This window comes from Canis lupus, chromosome 13 (genome assembly GCF_048164855.1).
Source record: "Canis lupus baileyi chromosome 13, mCanLup2.hap1, whole genome shotgun sequence".
NCBI classification, from domain to species: Eukaryota; Metazoa; Chordata; class Mammalia; order Carnivora; family Canidae; genus Canis; species Canis lupus.
Window position 1 is genome coordinate 36,612,210 of NC_132850.1, and position 19,506 is coordinate 36,631,715.

Consider the following 19,506-nt stretch of genomic DNA (forward strand, 5'->3'; position numbering starts at 1 on the left):
ATGGAGAAACAGGCTCCATGCAGGGAGCCTGATGTGGGACTCAATCCCAAGACTCCAGGATCACGCCAAGGCAGATGCTAAATCACTGAGCCACCCGGGCGTCCCAACTCTCCTTTATAAGGCATTACTAGCAGTCTCCTTTTACAAATTTCTCAATGATTTTCTCCATAAACTTTTAAGAACTAATGTATAGGTGAAAATGCCCTGCCAACCACAATACCATATTTTCCCTCTTTAAAAGCAAAACTTTTTTATGTGATAAAATACTCATAACATAAAAATTACCATTTACCATTTTAACCAATTCTAAATGTACAGTTCTATAGCACTAAGTATATGTACATTGTCATGCACCCATTACTACCATTCATCTCCAGAACTTTTTCATCTTCCCCCACTGAAACTCTGTACTCATTAAACACTAACTCTCCATTCTCCCTGTAGAGATTCAGAGCATGCCACCCCAAAATCTGCCACTTTGGCATAGTGATTATTTTGAGTTAAAGGCATTTGAAAGACAACAAATGCAAGGAGTGCATTCTGACCTTTTTTTTCTTCCTGAAAGCAGGAGCTAAAACTCTCATGTTAAGAAATAAGAAATATTCTTAACACCAGAGAGGAAGTTGAGGCCAGGAAAAATCTAGATTTTTTTTAAAGATTTATTTATTTATTTATGATAGACCGAGAGAGAGAGAGAGAGAGGCAGAGACACAGGAGGAGGGAGAAGCAGGCTCCATGCCCAGAGCCCGACACAGGACTCGATCCCAGGACTCCAGGATCGGGCCCTGGGCCAAAGGCAGGCGCTAAACTGCTGAGCCACCCAGGGATCCCCTGTACAGATTTTTAAAAACTAACTCTTACCTTCCAAATTACTTCTCTAGGTTTAACTGCTCTATCCCAACCCCTTAGTTTTGTCATATTTTCATAGTTTATCACTATCCAACGTAGTATATAAGCATTCAGGTCTAGTTGACTAGGTCTTCATTCTTGAGAGGGCTCCTATATACAATGTAAAAATTAGTAGATAAAATTTGTATGTTTATTGGGGTGCCTGGGTGGCTCAGCGGTTGAGTGTCTGTCTTTGGCTCAGGTCGTGATCCCAGGGTTCTGGGATCAAGCCCCACATCGGGCTCCCTGCAGGGAGCCTGCTTCTCCCTCTGCCTATGTCTCTGCTTCTCTCTGTGTGTCTCTCATGAATAAATAAAATCTTCAAAAAAAATTGTATTTTTATCTCTTACTGATCTGTCTTATATCCATTCCAGCAGATGACCCTGAAAGGGTAGAGGAGAAATGATACACCCTATATACCAATATACTCTATTCCCCTCACCCCCCAGTCCCTGGTAACCACCATCCTACTTTCTGTTTCTATGATTTTGACTACTATGAACTTCATGTAAGAGGAAGCATACAATATTTGTTCATTTGTGACTGTCTTATTTCACTTAGTATAATGTCTTCAAGGTTCAACTATGTTGTAGCATGTGTCAGGATTTCCTTCCTTCTTAAGGCTGGGTAACATTCCATTGTATGTGTGTATCCCACTTTGTTTATCCATTCATTTGTCAATGGATTTGGGTGGCTTCCACCTTTTGGCAATTATGAATAATGCTGCTATGAACATGGGTATACATTATCTGTTGAAGTCTCTTCATTCATTTCTAAAATTGGAATTGCTGGTCATGGCAATTCTATGTTTAATTTTTTGAGGAAATCCCATATCGTTTTCCATAGCTACTGCACCATTTCACAGTCGCATCATCAGTGCACAGAGGTTCCAATTTCTCCACATCCTTGCCAACTCTTGCTACCTTCTGTTTTTTGTTTTTTAAAGAGTTCTTTCTTTATTTTTAAAAGGGGGGGTAGGTGGGCAAAGGAAGAGAGATAATCTCAAGCAGTCCCCACTGCACACAGAGCCTGACTGGGGGCTCAGTTTCATGACCCTGAGATCATGGTCTGAGTCCGAATCAAGAGTTGGATGCTTAACCGACTAAGCCACACAGGTGTACCCATTTTTGCTTGTTTTTTTTTTTTCAGACCAAAAAAAATCACCTTTATTTCAATAGTTCAAAGTGCAAATACAGCAAGTCAGTTCACAATGTTTCAAGATACAGTTTTAAGAATAATGAAAACTTGATATATAAAAATTAAATGGTAAATAGCAAAAATAAAGCTCAATTAAAAAAAAAATTCAAGTAACCCGAAAACCTTTAGACTAAAATATTCCATTTACGACAACTCGAAAATGCCTTATAGATAACCAGTAGCACACTGCCATCCAAAAGGGCTTCTCAAAGAAGGAGAATCACCCCAAACCAGTCAGCTCAGGATCAGATTGGAAGTTCTTGAGGCTGGCTATTCCTGATTTGGCAGCCTCACTCTCACTGTGGATCGATATGGTTCGACCCATGATACTTGGATGTTTAGGCAAATTCTAGAAAATGTTTAAAGTTCAATATGACGCCAAAACTCTGAAAAGAGACACTAAAATGGGGCAGCCCAGGTGGCTCAGTGGTTTAGTGCTGCCTTTGGCCCAGGGCGTGATCCTGGGGTCCTGGGATCGAGTCCCATGTTGGGCTCCCTGCATGGAGCCTGCTTCTCCCTCTGTCTGTGCCTCCCTCGCTCGCTCTCTCTGTCTCTCATGAATAAATAAATAATAAAATCTAAAAAAAAAAAAAAAAAAAAAGAGAGAGACACTAAAATGGCCACTATATACTTAGAAGATTTTAAAGACCAATCTTAGCTTCAGGCCTCTGGTGTTACTGGGGGAAAGACACAGACTGATACTTCTTCCATTACTTAAAACCTTTCTGTAAGGTTAGCAACATGGCCTTTACAACCTCCTCACGAAAATCATACTTCGTTATATATTTACTTATTTCTACACATACAGAACTTCTATGTAAAGTAGAAAAAGTTCCCACTAGGAAGATAATTAAAGGTTGTTAATGTTCTTTGTATCACTTAGCAGCTAAGACACATGTCTATTTCTGCTCCACAGAAGCAATGTTAGCTACTCGCTTTAATTCAGGAAAGGTGTGTGCTTTCAGGATAGTTGAGATGAGATATTTATTGCATCTTTTTCTCAATCTTCTTCATCTTTTCATTAAAGACAGTAAACTGAGAGTCTGTTCCGAAAATTCTATCCCACCATGTAAATGTGGAAGAATAGTTTCCGATGAAGTTCATGTGGTAGAAATCATGGTGCCAAGAACCAGCATTGAAAGGGATCATATTTAAAGGGCTCAAGGGAATGTCATAGCCACTATGGACATCAATAGTTTCTATCAAACGAATAGTCACCCATGCCCAAAGGAGAATGACATGATCACATAAAAGCATGATTCCAATGAAAAATCCAGTTCCAAGAATCAGAGGATGTGCATATTCAGCTTCCATTCTAAATGGAGCCTGAAACTCATGGATGAACTTTATGAATATATTTATATATTCTTTGTGATGTAAGAGCCTATGCAGGAAACAGTGCCAGGTATCCTCAATCACCACACAGCCAAAGCATCTTGCCAAAAGCATATACCATCTTGGCATCCTACCCAATCATAAGGTATATTAAAATATCTGTAAAATAATAAGTTCCACAGATCAAAGAAAGCTGGATACAAAAGTGATTAAAGAGAAGTACTTTAAAACAATTCCATTGGTTTTCCCATGTTTCTGGTTTATCCTTTTGAATTTTGTGCTTTTTTCCTGAAAGGTATAAATTGAAACAAAAATCCAGGTAAACAGAACAAGAAATAAAGAACTTCATGAGCTATAAAGGATCCCCATGTTGCAACCTGGAACTTTGTATAATTATTCAACATATAGTTCCAAGCATTTTTAAATGTTTCTTGTAGAGGGTTCTCAGGTAAAAGTGCATCTACATACTTCATAGCCAAGGATGCTGAACTAAAGATGCTGATACTTTCATTTGTTGCCATTTTTCAAATCTTTGCAGAAAGCCTTAGAATTCTGGCCAAGGGGCAGGAATGTTACTTTTTTTTTTTTTTTTTACATTTTTGTTTTTTAATAGCCATTCTAGCATGTGTGAAGTGGTATACAGTAAAAGTTGTTTTGCTTTGAAAAAGCAAAGCTTTGAAAGTTGTTTATACTTATTCTATATTCAACTCTCTCTATGTGTCCCCACCTTTCCACAAATAGGCCTCTTTTTTGGGGGGGGTAAGATTTTATTTATTCATGAGAGACAGAGAGAGAGAGAGGCAGAGACACAGGCAGAGAGAGAAGCAGGCTCCATGCAGCGAGTCTGATGTGGGATTCGATCCCGGGTCTCCAGGATCAGGCCCTGGGCTGAAGGCAGCACTAAATCGCTGAGCCACCTGGGCTGCCCAAATAGGCCTATTTTAAGGTCACCAAAATCCTTGATCATGCTGAATCCAATGGTCACTATTCAGTCTTCAACTCACACAACCCCAATGCAGCACTTGACATAACTGAACATTCTTAAAACATTTTCTTCATTTAGTTTTCTGAATAACGCTTTCTCTTGGTTCTCCTCCCTCACTGGATATTCCTTCTCCAACTCTTTTGCTTGTTTCTCATCAACTTCTCCCTCTCACACCCCTCTTCTTCTCTCTACCAATATTCCCCATGTAATCTTACCCAAGTAAAAGGTTTTAAAAGCCATTTAGACCTTGACAACTCACAAATATCTAGCTCTGACTTCCCACCTGACCTCCAGACTTGTATATCTAACTTCCTACATAACATATCTAATAGGCACCTCAAGCTCAGCTTATCCAACATGTCAGATTTTCCCACCAAACCTGTTCTTCCCTTAGTTTTTACTTCAATAAATAGCAATTCCATTCTTCCAACTGCTTGGGCCAAATGTTCTGGAGTTATCTTTGGATATCTTTATCTTCCTTCTCTCACATTCAATGTCCATTTCATAACAAACCCAGTCATCTCTGCCTTAAACTACATCCAGAATGCAACCTCATTGTCCCTCTTTCTAGTTACCATACTAGCTAACCTACAATCATCCCTTGCCTAGATTATTATTATAGATAGGCTCTTACCAAATCTTCTGCTTTTTCTCTAATCCTTAAAATTGAATTTCAACATGTAAGCCTGATCATTTATTCAAGTCAAGTGACCCCTCTCCACTAAGATTTTGCAATGGCTTCCCATCTCACTCAGCGTAAAAGCCTGTATAACAATGGCATCTAAGGTGTTTCATGATCAGACCCTCTCCCTTTCCTCTTATTCTTGTGATCTTATCTCCTACTACTACTCTCTTCCAATTCATTCTGCTTCAGTTACACTGGCCCATTGCTGTCCTCCAACAGACAGGTATGATGCTTCTCACATTTATGTACCATACACCCTCACATCCACCTTCCACTCAAATATTACTGTAGAAATGGTGCCATTCTGAACACCCTATACAAAACAGCATCACTCTCCTCCCCTTGAATCTGTTTTTTTTTCTCCAAGGCACATATCACTATTTGGTATTCTATATATTAACTTGTTTACTTGGCTTTTTTTGTTTCCTTTTGCTTCAATGACAGCTCCATGAAGCAGAGACTTTGTTTTGTTCACTACTGTTTCTCTAGCACATATTTGCTTAGCAAATATTAGAATAAAGAAAAAAAGATTGATTTAGGTACAGGTAGCAACTTTAGTGGGTTCAAGCTTTGCCCAGATGTGATCCTTCTTCAAGATAGGAGCCATGAGTTAAATATAGAATATTTATATCCCAAGCACATATTTCACTGAGCAACATCAAAGGTATCTTCAAGCCTCTAGATAGTTGATTAATAAATCTAGGAGGATAATCAAGCATATATTGTGTGGACACTCTGTTACATAGAATACAGAGAGAAGTCTCGGTCCTTCCCTTTTCAGGACCTTAAAATCTATAATCTGGCTACCATCTTTATTCATTCATTCCACAAATATCTATTGCATAAAAAAAAAAACTAATTTCACTACACCATCAGAGGCATGAACAAAAATACTTTAAGTGAACTGTCCTTTGAAATGTTCTCTAAACTAGTTGCTCAAAGATTTCTAAGACAGCTACCCAAGTCATAACAATTTCAAAGTGTTTTCTTTCACCAAGTCAATGTAGTAAAACATGTTGGCACCGGATGGAATTTCACCTAAATAAAGTTTTTATAAAATGGTAAACAGCACTACAGAGCCACTTGCATCTATCTTCTAAATAATAATTCCATTCACATAGTTTGAAATAATACTAGTTTCCCAACTAAGTATTTAATGTAAAATAAAAGGGATGTTTTTTAAGATCAAAAGGTATTTTAATTGGCATAAGAATTCTAAACATAGATCTTAAATATTGATCTTCAAGTAATGTTTATCTTTTCACAGATATTTAAAATATATAAGACTCATTTTTGAAAACTTTAAATATATTACAATAATAACTCCTTAAATTTCTATATATCTCTATGGATTTCAAAGCTGCTTTCATAAACATCATTATACCAACTCTAATACTAACCCTATGAGCCAGCTATTGTGTTATCTTCATTTTAAAGTTATTTTCTTTGCAACATTCTATAAATATGCATTCATAATTGCCAGATTTGTCTATTGCTCAAATAAAATGATAAAAACTGTACATATTACAATAATATTAATATCTGCCATTTATTAATTGCCTCTGTTTTATCATATATAAAATAAGGTCAATAATTTTACCTCCTTCAGAAGGTTAAGAAATTTAATGTACACTTAAAAAATATTTATATGTCTGGTTTATTTTTCAGACAGAAACTTTAATAATGGACTATCCATTTTAAAACCAGACTTAATAATCTTAACAAGGGATAAGCAACAATAAAGGTCTTAACACCTGGCCCAATCTTAAAGTAGCCCCCTCTCTCTAAGCACCGCAGATGTGAAGAAACGATTCGTTCATTTAAGAAATATTCATCAGGCATGGTTCTAGGCACTGGAGAGACATGGTAAAGAGGGCATAACCCTGCCCCCATGGACCTTAGATTACAGTTGGGGAAAGACAAGAAGGAAAACATGAAGGGAGAAGAGGGAGAAGGGAAGGATATAACAAGCATGGGTAGTGTTAACTAGGATGATGAAAATAAAACAAGACACTATAATAGAGTGATGGGCAGGTGTATGATTGGCTTCTTTGGTTTGGGTAGTCAGGGATGGCCTTTGTGAGGAGGTGACATTTGCACTGAAACTAGAATAATGATGAGGAAGAGCCAAGCATAAAATAATATGGCAGAAAAGCATTTAAAGCAGAGTATACAGCAAATGCAAAGAACCAAAAGCAGGAATGAGTTATGCTGTTAAAAGAATAGATCAGCCATCATGGCTGGGGAACAAGTGACAAAGAGTGATATCTGAGGAGGTTGGAAGGCCTGCAGGAGAGGAAATGACAGAAGGACATGCCATTCATGGTTAAGAAGTGTGGATTTTATTCCTGCTGCAGTGGCAGCAGTAGGATAGTCAGTGGTAGAAACACGGTGTTTCCAAGTAGAATAAACAGAAGCAATGCTTAAGACATACATCAAATGAAAAAGCTGGGCAGCCAACAAAGCCCTGGAGCTTGATAATAAACAGACCTACTTATTGCCCATATGACAACCCGAACTCACTTACTGAGTGCCAATTATAAGCCAAGCAACGTGAATACAAAATAACCAAGTTGTGCTGAATCACTTTTCAAACAGAAAGAGTTGGAAATGAAAAACAATAGACTTCTGAAAAGAGCAGCAATTTGCAGTGGTCTTGAGAAAAGTTACAGCATGCTCAAAGCAAACAAACAAACTCTACCAGATTAGTATACACCAGAGTTTCTCAACTCTGGCCTTCTTGACATTTTGGACCAGATAATATCCTGTTGTGGGGGGCTGTCCTGTGCATTGTAGGATGTTTAGCAGCATCTCTGGTCTCTACCCACTAGATTAACAATAGCACCACATCCCTAGACATTACAACCAAAACTGCCTTCAGATATGGCTAAATGTCCCTCGTGAGGCAAAATTGCCCCTGCTCAAGAACTCACTGGTATAAGTGACAGCTTTTAACTTTATACAACCTTGAGATATATGTTCTAAGACAGGTTGGGGTATTTTAATTTCCAAATTAATAAACTATAGTAAGAAAAAAAAAAAAGAAAGAAACTGTAGTAAGTAGTGGGTAAAAACACTGTGAAATGGCTTGTTCCATTATTTCATTTATCTTTGATGGCTGACACTATCCCATGGTTGTCAAGTTACAGATCTCTCATAAGCCCACTCTATGTGCTCAAGTGTTGCTTTTGGGACTGGGGATAGATAAAGGAGCAAGTAGATTAAAAAAATCTTCCCTTGGGGCACCTGGGTGGCTCAGTCGGTTAAGTGACTGACTCTTGATTTTGGCTCTGGTCATGATCTCAGGGTGGTGACATCGAGTCCCCCAATGGGCTCCACGTCCCACATGGAGTCAGCCTGAGATTCTTCCCTTTCCCTCTCCTCCCTCTATGCCTTCTCTGCCCCTCGCACATGCTCTCTCTCCCTCTCTTATTTTAAAAGATAAATAAAATCATAAAAATAAAAATCTTTCCCTTATAGACTTGATACTCCCATGAAGAAAGGGAGGGCAAACAAAGAAATAAGAACGACATTTAGAATGTCAGAAAGTGACAAATACAAGAGGAAAGTTAGGAAGACAGATAGATAATGCCAAGGTGAGGATAGGGTAGAAATTTGAAATAGGATTATCAAGAAAATCTCAACAAAAAGGTGCTATTTAAGTAAAAACTTAAGAGGAATAGAAAGTAAACAATGAAGAAAGCAAAGGGAACAGCTACTACAAACTCCCTAAAGTAAGAGTGGGGGCTGGGTGTGTTGTGGAATAACCAAAAACAAAAAAACAAAAACAAACAAACAAACAAAAAAACAGGGTAGCTAGTCAGATATGACCAATTATGCTTTAATTAATCACTGATTTGGCTAAAATAAAGTTCTCTGATTGGCATCATGGTCAGTTTTGAAATGGAAAATTCCTTGTTATGGTTTCTTGAAAGTTGGGGAATAGGGTAGGGAAGCACTGGTCCTGAACACCTTATAACTCTTTGAAAATGTAAAGTAGGGACGCCCAGGTGGCTCAGGGGTTGGGCACCTGCCTTCAGCTCAGGTCATGATCCTGGGATCCAGGATCGAGTCCTGTTTTGGGCTCCCTCTGAGGAGCCTGCTTTTCCCTCTGCCTATGTCTCTGCCTCTCTCTCTCTCTCTTCTGTGTCTCTCATGAATAAATAAATAAATCTTAAAAAAAAAAAAAAAGAAAATGTAAAGTAACCCAGCAATTGAAGAATAATTCCAAATATTTACTTATAATTAGCTCCTGAGGTGTATCTCAAATGGAGGAAATGGTCTTCATGTTCTCTCTTTTTCCATGTTTTCCTTTTTGGTTTCACTAAAATGAAAGGAAATTTTCTAATTAAGAAAACAGAAAAAAAATTTAAAAAAAAAACAGAGAAAAATGCTGGCCCAAACTGAATTATTTTTAGAAGAGTAAACTACAATTTGATTGAGACTGAGCTATATTATTACCTGATCAAAGAAATAGGTTGGCCCAATGTCCAAAGATTTAGCTTCAGTAAAGGCTTCCATTCTGCCATGAGACCTAAAAAGGAGAAATTAGTATTCTGAAGACAAGTTATCATGTTTGTAGCTGATATCCCAAAGCACTTCATAGTTTTAAAGTTTAGATGTTTTATTTTCAATGAAATATAAAAAATTGTGGGATGGGGGAATGGAACTGTTTCTTTGCTTGTATTTTCACTTCATGGGCTATCAACTCGGTATAGATACAATCAGAAGGATTGCATGCTGTGGGCAAACAAAGCAATAGCATGTCACTGCCAAGTTTCTCAACCTTGGCACTAATGACATTTTGGGTCAGATAATTCTTTGTGGTAAGAAGCTATCTTGTGCATTGTAGGATGTTTAGCAACATCTCTGACCTCTACCTACCAAACATCAGGAGCATAACCTCTTTCCCAGTTATGACAAGTGTCTCCTGACATTGTCAAATATCTCTTGGGGATTAAAAGTGCCCCTAGTTGAGAATTATTATGCCAATGCAATGTCTTGGGTTTGATGTGGGAGGAACTGATGAAGATAAGTGACACTGCTGATGACAGGGCCATTTATAGCAATGGCACTCAAAATGTGGTCCTTGGATGAGAGGCCTCAGCATCACCTGGGACCTTGTTAGAAATGCAAATTCTCATTCAGACTTAATGTATACTGTGTCAGAATCTCTGGAGGTGGCATCCAAGGAACCTGTGGTTGAACAAGCCCTTCAGGTGATTCTGAAAAGTGCCCAAATTTGCGCAGCACTGACCAAGAGGACACATTTTACCAAGCAGGTTGTGAAAACTACCCTCGTGACTGGAGGAGGAGAAAGCCTAGGACTGGCTAACTCAAAGCTAATGAGCCTACCGGATTTACAATGGAAAGATGGACCACACAGTGGAGAACGGGTAGCAGCCACAGCATCAATGGAATGGGAAATGTGAGGGACTGAGGATTGTTAGCTGTTACTATTATTAGTGGAGAAAATTTTCAGAGGCCCAGGTTGGACTAGCTCTTCCTTAAAAAGAAGTAGGAGAATCTCCTTAAAATATTTGAGGGACAGCAAAACTCCTATTTACCTAAACATCTCCATTTCACTGTCCTGCCATAGTAAAGATTCCACTTTAAGTAAATCCAGTATCTCAAAAATCCTTGGTTAAAATGTAAAAATACAAGCATTTACATTGTAACATGTGACACACAGTAATGAAAACCTCATGTCCTACAATATTGTGCACTAAAAATAATAGGGTTTATGGAAAAAATAGGGTTAGGGCACAACATTTAAAATCTATACTACTTTGGAACCAAAGCACAAAAAACACGTGCCAATAATTGGCACCTGAGGTGAAACGTAAATAGCCCAGGAAGGCACTTATAGCCAGAAATTACTTCAGGGGATATTAAACAACAACATAAAAATAAAAATGCAAACTTAGGGGTACTGAAATAATGTGGATAAAGTAGAGTTTCTTGCCAATAGGGTTGCTTTAAGGTGGGCACAGAAAGAAGTGAAGCCTGCCATAGTCTAAGAGCCATAAGTCTGAGAGAGTGCCTTTCTGGGGAGGGATCTTGAGAACTAGTACTCTTTTTTTTATGTTGTTATTGTTGTTGTTTTTAAGAGTTGAAAGAGTTCTTGCCTGTGCAGCAGCTGAGTTGAAGGCTTTTCTCCATCCTAATAAAGGTTATAGTTCTATTACCTCTACTGCTAGAAAAATCAACTATGAAAAGTTAAGGATGATAACTTTCATGCTATGCTGTATCATTCCCTTATTTAATTATTATCAGCTAATTTGCATTACAGAAACACAAATTGTGGCAAAACAGACTACAGTTGACCCTTGAACTATATGAGTTTGAGCTACATGGGTCTACTTATATGCACATTTTTTACAGTACTGTAAATGTATTTTCTCTTTCTTGTGATTTTTCTTAATAATATTTTCTTTTCTCCAGCTTACTTTATTATAAGAATACAGGATATTATACATATTATAAAAATACAGGATATTATACATATATACACATATTATAAGAATACAGGATATTATAATAAGTGTTAATTGATTGTTTATGTTATTGATAAAGCTCAGATAAACAGTAGGCTATTAGTTAAATTTTGAGGAGTCAAAGGTTATTTGTGGATTTTCAGCTGTGTAGGGTTGGTCAGAACACCAACCCCAGCATTGCTCAAGGGTAAACTGATATGTTTCCTTGAGAGGAGAAAAAACACCTTAAACAAGTAAATGTATACAGTGTTTCAAATCAGGTCATTATTATCTTGAAACATAGGGATTTCCTCCCTGAGGAAATCAGGGAGGTAGTATTGCAAGAAGAAGGAAATAAAAAGATGATCCTGAGAACATCAACAAACTGTAAACAGTTCTAGCCTAGATCCACAAGGAAAGGAAGGTTGGAAGTCTCAAAAATCAAGCATTAAGAGTACCCCAGACCCTTCAAAAAAGTAGAGGAGAAAAACCTTCCCAACTCCATATATGAGGCCTGCATTACCCTGACACAAAAACCAATGGCATTATAAAAAGCAAACCACAGATACAGACTCTTATGAATATAGACTCAAAAATCCTCAATAAAAATACTAGCAAATCAAATCCAGCAGCATATAAAAAGGAATAGACACCATGCCCAAGTGGGATTTATCTCAGAATGAAAGGTAGCTTTAACATCCAAAATCAATCAATGTAACAACCATATAAATAAAGGACAAAAAAATAAATAAATAACAAGAAACCACATGATCATATTTATAGACATACAAAAAGTATTTGGCTAAATCCAACACCTTTTTATGATAAAAATATTCAACAAACTAGAAATAGAAGGGAACTTCCTCAACCTCATAAAAGATATCTACAAAAAAAACCCCACAGTTAACATAATATTTAATTAATAATGAAAGACTGAAAGCTTTCCCCTAAAATCTGGAACAAGACAAAAAAGGTATCCTCTCTTACCACTTCTATTCAATATTGTACTGGAAGTACATGCAATGACAGGCAAAAAAGAAGGGAGGACCATCCCATTTGCAAAGGAAAATTATTTGCACATGACATGATCTTATATATAGAAAATCCTAAGGAATCCACAAAAAAAAAACTATTACAGATAATAGATTCATCAAGGCTGCAAGATTTAAGATCAATATAGAAAAATCAGTCATATTTCCATGTAATTGTAACAAAAAACCTGAAAGTAAAATTAGGAAAATCCCACTTACAATAGTATCAAAAATAATAAAATACTTAAGAATAAATTAAGGAAGTTCAAGACTTATACACTGATGAGACAGATGGGACACCTGGGTGGCTCAGTGGTTGAGCATCTGCCTTTGGCTCAAGGCATGATCCCAGATTCCCAGGATTGAGTCCCATGTCAGGCTCCTTGCATGGAGCCTGCTTCTCCCTCTGCCTGTGTCTCTGCTTCTCGGTGTCCCTCCCTCATGAATAAATAAATAAAATCTTAAAAAAAAAAAATACTTGTATACTGAAAACTATAAAATATTGTTGGAAAAAACTGGAGACCTAACTAAATGAAAAGATATTCTGTATTGATGCATTGGAAGACTTAATACTGTTAAAATGGCAATATTTCCCAGATGATCGATAGATTCAGTGCAATCTCTGTCAAGGTTCCAATGATCCTTTTCACAGAAATGAATATGCTAATGTTTCTTTCTCTTTTTTTAAAAAAGATTTATTTATTCAAGAAAGAGGGAGAGAGAGAGACCACAAGCAGGGTGGAGGAAAGGGAGAAGTAGGCTCCTTGCTAAGCAGGGAGCCTGATGCGGGACTCAATCCCAGGACCTTGAGATGATAACCTGAGCTGAAGGCAGACACTCAACCAATTGAGCCACTCAGGTACCACCTATGCTAACATTTCTAAAATTCACATAGGAATTCAAGAATATAGAATGGTCAAAATAATCTTAAAAAAAGAACAAAGTTGGAGGACTCACATCTCCTAATTTCAAAACTTACAAAAGCTACAGTAATCAAAAGTGGTACTTGCATGAGTATAGATATATAGATCAATGAATTAGAATTGAGTCTAGAAATGAACCCTTATGGGATGCCTGGATGGCTCAGTGGTTGAGCTCTACCTTCAGCTTGGGTTGTGATCCCAGGGTCCTGGGATTAAGTACTGCATCAGGCTCCCCCCGGGGAGCCTGCTTCTCCCTTTGCCTATGTCTCTGTCTCTCTGTATTTCTCATGAATAAATAAATAAAACTAAAGCAAAAAATAGAAACGAACCCTTATATTTATGGTTAATTAATTTTTGACAAAGGTGCCACAACAATTCAATGAAAGAAAAAATAGTTTTTTCAATACATGGTAATGAGACGACTGGATATCTACATGCAAAAGAATGAAATCAGACCCCTATACCACACTGAATACAAAAAATCAATTCAAAACGGATCACAGAATGGGAAAAATATTCACAAATCATATATGTAATAAGGGTCTAGTATCCAGAATATATAAAGAACTCAAATTCAACAATAAAAAAGATAAAAGATGACTGACTCAATTTACAAATGGATAAAAGTTTTGGATAGACAGTTCCTCAAAGAATATATGCAAATTACCAATAACACACGAAAAGATGCTCAACATTATAAGTAATTAACTGCCAATCAAAAACAAAATGCAATACCACTTTACACCTATTAGGATGGCTATAATTAAGCAAAGACAATAATAAACGTTGGCAAGGATATGGAGAAATTAGAAATCTCATATACTGCAAGTAGGACTGTATAATGGCACAGGTTTTTTGTTTTTTTTGTTTTGTTTTGTTTTGTTTTTTGCGCAGTTGTTTTTGAAAACAGTCTGGTAGTTCACCGAAATCTTAAACGTAGAGTTATCCCATAAGACTCAGCAATTGTATCCCTAGATATATATCCAAGAGAAATGAAAATATGTACATCCATATCAAAATTTGTAATGTTCATAGTAGTATTATTTATAACAGCAAAAAAATAGAAAGAACCCAAAGGTCTATCAATTGATGTATGAAAAATATTCTATAATTAGATAGTGGTGATTATACAGCTGTAATATACTAAAAACCTCAAAATGGTGAATTTTATGATATTTAAATTTACCATTTTTTAAAAAAGGAGTACCCAAGAACCTCAGTCAGTTCCAGCTTCTACCCATAACCTAAGGTGTCAGATTCCAAAGATCAAAAATATCCAAATGCCTTTAAAAGTACCAACCTCTTGTCTCACTAGCTTCTGCAATTTTCAGACCAAAGAATTCTAGAGATCTGTTGGTTCTGACTCCAAAATAACCTTATACAAGAGTTCCATCCAGAACTTCAAGACCAGCTGATTCCATTCATGTCTTTTATCAGTCATCCTCAGTCACTGGGAATGTCAGCTTGGAATTTCTAGATTAAGAAAGCCAACTGAGCACCAAGTCCTCTATATTTTGGAATACCCATGAGACATTTAAGGAAAATGTGCAACATGGAAGTGAAAGATTATAATAAAGAATTCTACTGGGATCTCTGGGTGGCGCAGCGGTTTAGCGCCTGCCTTTGGCCTAGGGCGCGATCCTGGAGACCCGGGATCGAATCCCACGTCGGGCTCCCGGTGCATGGAGCCTGCTTCTCCCTCTGCCTATGTCTCTGCCTCTCTCTCTCTCTCTCTCTCTGTGTGTGTGTGACTATCATAAATAAATAAAAAATTTAAAAGAAAAAGAATTCTACTTTCAATCATGATGTAGTAACTAAAACTGACACAAGACTTTCCACCATAAACAATGATTAAACTGGACAAAATAAATAACTGTTTTTAGATATTGATCAATAGGAAACATATAACTGTTATTCCTAGCCAAAGAAAAACAAATGAATTAGTTTCATGATTACAATGGCTTTTTGCCTGGGGGTACTTTCCACTGGGAAAGGCCAAATAAAGCATGGTGGTCTATCTGAACTGAGGAGGTGGATGGAGATCAGATATCAGTGAGAAGGAAGCTACACAGAGAGGTCTGCACAGGAAATGACTCCACAAAACAAAGAACAACTATTAGAAACAGAACAACTATGGAGAAGCTATGGGCTGAACAATGATCAGAAGTTGGACAGGGGATGCCTGGGTAGCTCAGTGATTGAGCATCTGCCCTTGGGCTCAGGGCGTGATCCTGGGGTCCCAGGATGGAGTCCCGCATAAGGCTCCCTGCAGGGAGCCCGCTTTTCCCTCTGCCTATGTCTGCCCTTCACTCTGTGTCTCTCATGAATAAATAAAATCTTAAAAAAAAAAAAAAAGTTAAACAATAATGTGAGATGTTGGTATTCCAACCAACAACAGTGGAAAGATCTAATTAACTACCTCAGAAATTTAGTAGGTATCCCAGAAAGGCCAGGTTTTATGAACAGGGTTAATCTAGCAATACAGTGACACTATTCAATAGAAATATAATGATGGAAGTGTTATTTAAAATTTCCTAGTAACCTCTTAGAAAAAAAAGTAAAAATAGACAATATTAATAAAATATTTTATTTTACCCAATATATCCAAAAGGTTATCATTTCAACATGTAACCAACATGGGAGATTATTTTTTTGCAACAGAGATTTTTTTTAAAGATTTTATTTTTTAAGTAATCTCTATACCCATGTGGGGCTTGAATGCACAACCTCAAGATCAAGAGTTACATTCTCTACCAATTGAGCCAGCCAGGCACCCCATGAACATGGAAGATTATTAATTAAAAAGAGATAGTTTACAGTCTCTTTTTCATAACTAAGTCTTTGAAATTCAGTGTTCATTTTACACTTAACACACACTTTGATTTGGACTAGTCACATTTCAATTATTTAATAGCCATACATGATTAGTGGATTTCATATTAAAGAGTGGTACCCTAGAGTAAGTGTACTATAGCTCTACGTAAAAAACAAACAAAAAAACCTTAAAAGAAACCTTGAAATCACATTGAGATGCAAGTAAATTTTTAAAAGATTTTATTTATTTATTCATGAGAGACACAGAGAGAGAGAGAGAGAGAGAGAGGGAGAGAGGCAGAGACATAGGCAGAAAGAGAAGCAGGCTCCATGCCGGAAGCCTGATGCGGGATTCCATCCCTGGTCTCCAGGATCACAGCCTGGGTTGAAGGTGGCTAAACCACTGAGCCACCTGGGCTACCCATAAGGTTTTTTTTTTAAGATTTTATTTATTTATTTGAGAGACAGCTAGAGAGAGAGCCACCCAGGCACTCTGAGATGTAAGTAAGTTAACCATTTTAACAATATTCAATTCTCTATTATGAAAGAGAACAAAGGTCACTCAAAGTAGTATCTGTAGTATCCAGCATAACACATTATTAGACATGAGAATTAGTAAATGTGACTCTTAACCAGGAGAAAAAGTTGTAACCTCAGAAATGAGAGAGATGAGGGGCACCTAGGTGGCTCAGTCAGTTAAACATTTGGCTTTGCCTCAGGTCATGAGCCCAAGGTCCTAGGATGGAGCCCCACATTGGGCTCCCTGTTCAGTGGGGAGCCTGCTTCTTCCTCTCCCTCTGCAGTTCCCCCTGATTGTGTGTGCTTGCTCTATCAAATAAATAAATAAAATCTTTTAAATAATGAGAGAGAGAATGAAAATAGGGGATAAGAACTTTAAAGCAGCTATTATAAAAAAATAATAAAAAATAAGGCAGCTATTATGTTTAAAAATTTAAAGGAAAATATAAATGTAATAAGACAAAAAATCCTTTTTTATTTTTTTATTTATTTATTTTTTAATTTTTATTTATTTATGATAGTCACACAGAGAGAAAGAGAGAGAGGCAGAGACACAGGCAGAGGGAGAAGCAGGCTCCATGCACCGGGAGCCCGATGTGGGATTCGATCCCGGGTCTCCAGGATCGCGCCCTGGGCCAAAGGCAGGCGCCAAACCGCTGCGCCACCCAGGGATCCCAAAATCCTTTTTTTAAAGATTTTATTTATTTATTCATGAGATACACAGAGAGAGAGAGAGAGGCAGAGACACAGGCAGAGGGAGAAGCAGGCTCCATGCAAGGAGCCCCATGTGGGACTCAAACCCGGGAATCCGGGATCATGCCCTGAGCCAAAGGCAGGTGCTAAACTGCTGAGCCACCCAGGAATCCCAGAAATAGAAAATCTTAATAAAGAAATGGACACTATAAAAAAAGCAAAATGGAAATTCTAGAACTGAAAAATATAGCATCTGAAATGAAAAATTAACTGGATAGATTTGACAGGAATTAGACGCTATAAAATAAATGATAAGTGACCTTGAGAGCAAAGCAGTTGAAGCCATCCAAACTGAAGCAAAAGAGAAAAAGATAAAAACAAAAAACAAAACCAAAGTCAAACAAACTTCAGTAATTGTAAGACAATATCAAGTTGTCTGATTCAGTGTCTGGTGAGGTCCAGCTGCCTGGTTCATAGATGCCTGTGTCCTCATATGTGTAAAGGGTAAAGGGTCTCTTTGAAGCCTGTTTTATAAGAACACTAATCCTAATCATAAGGGTTCTCTTCTGATGATCTAATCACCTCTCAGAAGCTCCATCTCCAAGTACCATTACATTGGGCCTATTTTTCAACATATGAATTTTGGAGAGACACATTCAATCTATGGCATCATATAAACAAATATCTGTGGGGTCCTCCATAATTTTTCAAGTGTGAAAGTTTCCTGAGGAGACCAAAAGCACCTAATCTTTCTCCATATTACAACCACATTCATAATACATTACTAGTTCAACTCTGCACCACATTCACAGTATACTACCAGTTCAACTCAGCCTACCCTGATCTTTAACACCAAAATAACCCTCATCTTTTTTTTTTTTTTTTTAAGTAGGCTCCATGAGGGGCTTGAATTCACGACCCCGAGATCAAGACCTGAGTTGAGATCAAGAATAGGATGCTTAACCAACTAAGCCAACCAGGAAAGATGGGAAGAGGGAATTTATGAATGGTACTGTTGTTTGTCCTCCAGTATTTCATGTAGTTCTTATCTTTCTTTTATAAACTCTTAATATTGATTCCTATGTGTATTTGACTAATAAACACTTGAAACTTCCATGTTGGTACTGATACTCCTGACATCTTGGCCATAGGAATATTGCTTGCAACCATATAAACCTTTCCCAAAGTCCAGCCTAAATACATGCATGCTACACAGAGATTATGGGGAAGATAAAGAAGTTGTATTATTAAGTATCTATCGTCCAGTTACAAAAAGAACAAAGTGTAAAATAAAAAGTAACTTAGGATATTGTTGGACAGAACTAAAATAGGGAAAGGATTATAGAAAAACATGTGGCAAAAGAGTCAATTTAGGGGTGCATGGGTAGCCCAGTTCATTAAGCATCTGACTCTTGATTTTGGCTCAGGTTGTACTCTCAGGGTTGTGAGATGGAGCCCCACACTGGGCTCTCTGCACTGGAGCCTACTTAAGATTCTCTCTTTCCCTCTCCTGCCACTCCCCCTGCCTCTGTCTCCTTCTTAAGAAAAAAACAAACAAAACAAAACAAAACAAAAAAAACAGCCACACTTAGTTTTAAGAAAGGTCCTGTTCAAGAGAACAAAAGAGGGGAGTACTGCAAGGGTCACTGATAAAATAGGTTTGGGATAAGGGATCCTTTGCTTCTTGAGCTGGTGTTCAAGACAGTGCATCCCAACCTCTTGTGAGGATCCCTTTTTGGTGCTAACAAAATGGCTTTCACTAAAGTTACCAGTAGCCTCCTGAAGGCTAAAATCAATGGCCTAGTTTGAGGCTTTATACTACTCAATCTTTCTTCAGCAGCTAATAGAGCTGACCAAACTTTTGTTCTGTAAAACTTTCATCTCTCAGGCAGCCCAGGTGGCTCAGTGGTTTAGCACGGCCTTCAGCCCAGGGCCTGATCCTGGAGACCCAGGATTGAGT

At 37.5% G+C, this 19,506-nt stretch overlaps 1 protein-coding gene and 1 pseudogene across 19 annotated transcripts in view; both read right to left on the reverse strand.

Moving 5' to 3' along the window:
* The window catches only part of LOC140602893 (uncharacterized protein C3orf20 homolog), a 125,925-nt gene that overhangs the window by 103,286 nt on the left and 3,133 nt on the right, over nt 1-19,506 (reverse strand). For 17 of the 19 annotated variants that reach the window (XR_012005860.1, XR_012005871.1, XR_012005864.1 and 14 more), the window contains 2 exons: nt 9,552-9,624; nt 9,330-9,414 (listed from right to left, as the gene is read on the reverse strand). The exons of 1 other annotated variant lie outside the window; for it this stretch is intronic. The gene's annotated coding sequence lies outside the window, so the exon portion shown is untranslated. Of the gene's footprint in view, nt 1-9,329; nt 9,415-9,551; nt 9,625-14,820; nt 14,915-19,506 lie in introns of those variants that run through there. One more of the 19 variants, XR_012005859.1, reaches the window with a different exon arrangement.
* Nucleotides 1,092-3,841, reverse strand: LOC140602896 (methylsterol monooxygenase 1 pseudogene; annotated as a pseudogene).